At 40.2% G+C, this 3,767-nt stretch overlaps 1 non-coding gene across 1 annotated transcript; it reads right to left on the bottom strand.

The window, feature by feature from the left end:
- Positions 1-3,443: 3,443 nt before the first annotated feature.
- LOC130972653 (small nucleolar RNA R71) lies at positions 3,444-3,551 on the bottom strand. Its single transcript, XR_009083818.1, has one exon. It is a non-coding gene; the product is annotated as a small nucleolar RNA R71 (small nucleolar RNA).
- Positions 3,552-3,767: the final 216 nt, after the last annotated feature.

Genomic DNA, 3,767 nt, shown 5'->3' with positions numbered 1-3,767 from the left:
AATCTGATTCAGAGACTGAAAAGGACTGCAGATGCTGTTGGATTCTGACCTCCCTGCACTCGAAGTAGATTTTTTGGAGCTACAGAAGCCCAATTGGCGCGCACTCAACGGCGTTGGAAAGTAGACATCCTGGGCTTTCCAGCAATATATGATAGTCCATACTTTGCCCAAGATTTGATGGCCCAAACCGGCGTTCAAAGTCACCCTCAGAATTCCTAGCGTTAAACGCCGGAACTGGCACAAGAATGGGAGTTAAACGCCCAAACTGGCACCAAAGCTGGCGTTTAACTCCAAGGAGAGTCTCTACACGAAAATGCTTCATTGCTCAGCCCAAGCACACACCAAGTGGGCCCGGAAGTGGATTTTTATGTCATTTACTCATCTTTGTACACCTTAGGCTACTAGTTTCCTATAAGTAGGACCTTTTACTATTGTATTAGGGGGATCTGATCTTTGGAATCTTTTGATCTTTAGATCTTTTGATCACTTTGGGAGGCTGGCCATTCGGCCATGCCTAGACCTTGTTCTTATGTATTTTCAACGGTGGAGTTTCTACACACCATAAATTAAGGTGTGGAGCTCTGCTGTACCTCGAGTATTAATGCAATTACTATTGTTCTTCTATTCAATTCAGCTTGTTCTTGTTCCAAGATATCACTTGTTCTTCAACTTGATGAATGTGATGATCCGTGACACTCATCATCATTCTCACCTATGAACGTGTGACTGACAACCACCTCCGTTCTACCTTAGATTGGGTGAATATCTCTTAGATTCCTGATACACGATGCATGGTTGATCGCCTGACAACCGAGTGCTTGCCTGACAAACAAGCCAGCCATTCCGTGAGATCAGAGTCTTCGTGGTATAGGCAAGAACTGATGGCGGCATTCAAGAGAATCCGAAAGGTCTAACCTTGTCTGTGGTATTCTGAGTAGGATTCAATGATTGAATGACTGTGACGTGCTTCAAACTCCTGAGGGCGGGGCGTTAGTGACAGACGCAAAAGAATCACTGGATTCTATTCCGACCTGATCGAGAACCGACAGATGGATAGCCGTGCCGTGACAGGGTGCGTTGAACATTTCCACTGAGAGGATGGGAGGTAGCCACTGACAACGGTGAAACCCTTGCATAAGCTTGCCATGGAAAGGAGTAAGAAGGATTGGATGAAGACAGTAGGAAAGCAGAGAGAGACGGAAGGGACCAAGCATCTCCATACGCTTATCTGAAATTCCTACCAATGAATTACATAAGTATCTCTATCTTTATCTTTATTTTTTATTCGTATATCACCCATACCCATTTGAGTCTGCCTGACTAAGATTTACAAGGTGACCATAGCTTGCTTCATACCAACAATCTCCGTGGGATCGACCCTTACTCGCGTAAGGTTTATTACTTGGACGACCCAGTGCACTTGCTGGTTAGTTGTGCAAAGTTGTGTTTATGCCATGGTATTGAGCACCAAGTTTTTGGGGCCATTACTAGGGATTATTTGAGTTGTGAAAAGTAGTGATCACAATTTCGCACACCAAGTTTTTGGCGCCGTTGCCGGGATTGTTTTGTGTATGGACAACTGACGGTTCATCTTGTTGCTTAGATTAGGTATTTTTCAGAGTTCTTAAAATGAATTCTAGAGTTTCATGACGATCTGTTGAAATCTGGCTGGCTGAGAAGCCATGTCTAATCTTATTGGACCGAGGTTTCAACTGATCATCACAAGAGCTTGTTGATTTCTATCAATCTTGCTATTGGAGCGATGATCTGCTAAGGCTTGGCTGGCCATTGGCCATGTCTAGTGTTTTGGACCGAAGCTTTCTTTGAAAGCTTGGCTGGCTGTGAAGCCATGTCTAATTCCTGGACCGAAGTCTTAGACTAGCATTGCAATGATTCCTGGAATCCAAATTGAGAATTCTGAAACCTTTATTTTCTATTTTCATATAATTTTCGAAAAAGCACAAAAAATTAAAATCATAAAAAAACCAAAATATTTTATGTTTCTTGTTTGAGTCTAGTGTCTAATTTTAAGTTTGGTGTCTTGCATGTATTGTTTATTTGATCTTGGTTCTATTTTCAAGTCAATAGTACAAGGAACTGAAGATTCAGAACATGCAGCAGAGGAATTACACAGAAAAAGCTGGGCGTTCAAAACGCCCAGTGAAGAAGGACAGACTGGCGTTTAAACGCCAGCCAGGGTGCATGGTTGGGCGTTTAACGCCCAAAAAGGTAGTGCATTGGGCGTTAAACGCCAGAATGTGCACCATTCTGGGCGTTTAACGCCAGGATGGCACAAGAAGGAAGATTCTGTTTTTAATTCAGATTTTTTTCAAGTTTTCAATGTTTTTCAAAATCAAATCTTTTCAATCAAATGTTTTCAAAATCAATTTCTTTCCTTTTTCAAAGATACTTGCTAACAATTAATGATTTGATTGAACAATTCAAGTATGCTGCCTTTTCTGTTGAGAAAGGTTTAATGTTTGAATCATATCTTTTCTTGTTAGGCAAGTCATTAATTTTTAAAATCAAATCTTTTTAAAATTGTTTTCAATCATATCTTTTTAATCACATCATTTTCAAAAAATAGTTTTCAATCATATTTTTTTTTTCAAAATCTTTTTCAAAAATCACTTAATTTCTTTCCCACTTTTAGTTTTCGAAAATTATCAAGTTTTTTTTCAAAATGTTTTCAAAATCTTTTACTTAATTTTCAAAAATTACTTCCCCTCTTCTCACATCCTTCTATTTATGGAGTACCACTCCTTCTCAATGCACAATTCGAACTCTATCTGACTAAGTTCGAATTCTTCTCCTTCTTCCTTCTATTGTTTCTGTTCCTCTGACACCTCAAGGAATCTCTATACTGTGACATAGAGGATTCCATATTTTCTTGTTCTCTTCTCTTTCATATGAGCAGGAGCAAAGACAAAGGCATTCTTGTTGAAGCTGACCCTGAACCTGAAAGGACCTTGAAGCGAAAGCTAAGAGAAGCTAAGGCACAACTCTCTGTAGAGGACCTAACAGAAATCTTCAAAGAAGAAGAACCCATGGCAGTCGAAAACAACAACAATGCAAGGAAGGTGCTGGGTGACTTTACTGCACCTACTCCCGACTTCTATGGGAGAAGCATCTCTATCCCTGCCATTGGAGCAAACAACTTTGAGCTTAAGCCTCAATTAGTTTCTCTAATGCAATAGAATTACAAGTTCCATGGACTTCCATTAGAAGATCCTTATCAGTTCTTAGCTGAATTCTTGCAAATCTGTGACACTGTCAAGACTAATGGGGTTGACCCTGAGGTCTACAGACTTATGCTATTCCCTTTTGCTGTAAGAGACAGAGCTAGGACATGGTTGGACTCACAACCTAAAGAAAGCCTGGACTCATGGGAAAAGCTAGTCAATGCCTTCTTGGCAAAGTTCTTTCCACCTCAAAAATTGAGTAAGCTTAGAGTGGAAGTCCAAACCTTCAGACAGAAGGATGGAGAATCCCTCTATGAAGCTTGGGAAAGATACAAACAATTGATCAGAAAATGTCCTTCTGACATGCTTTCTGAATGGAGCATCATAGGTATTTTCTATGATGGTCTCTCTGAACTATCCAAGATGTCTTTGGATAGCTCTGCTGGAGGATCTCTTCATCTGAAGAAGACGCCTATAGAAGCTCAAGAACTAATTGAAATGGTTACAAATAACCAATTCATGTACACTTCTGAAAGGAATCCTGTGAACAATGGGACTAATCAGAAGAAAGGAGTTCTTGAGATT

Source organism: Arachis stenosperma, chromosome 3 (genome assembly GCF_014773155.1).
Source record: "Arachis stenosperma cultivar V10309 chromosome 3, arast.V10309.gnm1.PFL2, whole genome shotgun sequence".
Taxonomy (NCBI): domain Eukaryota; kingdom Viridiplantae; phylum Streptophyta; class Magnoliopsida; order Fabales; family Fabaceae; genus Arachis; species Arachis stenosperma.
Note: the sequence above shows the minus strand (reverse complement) of the source record. Positions and strands in the feature narration are given on the sequence as shown.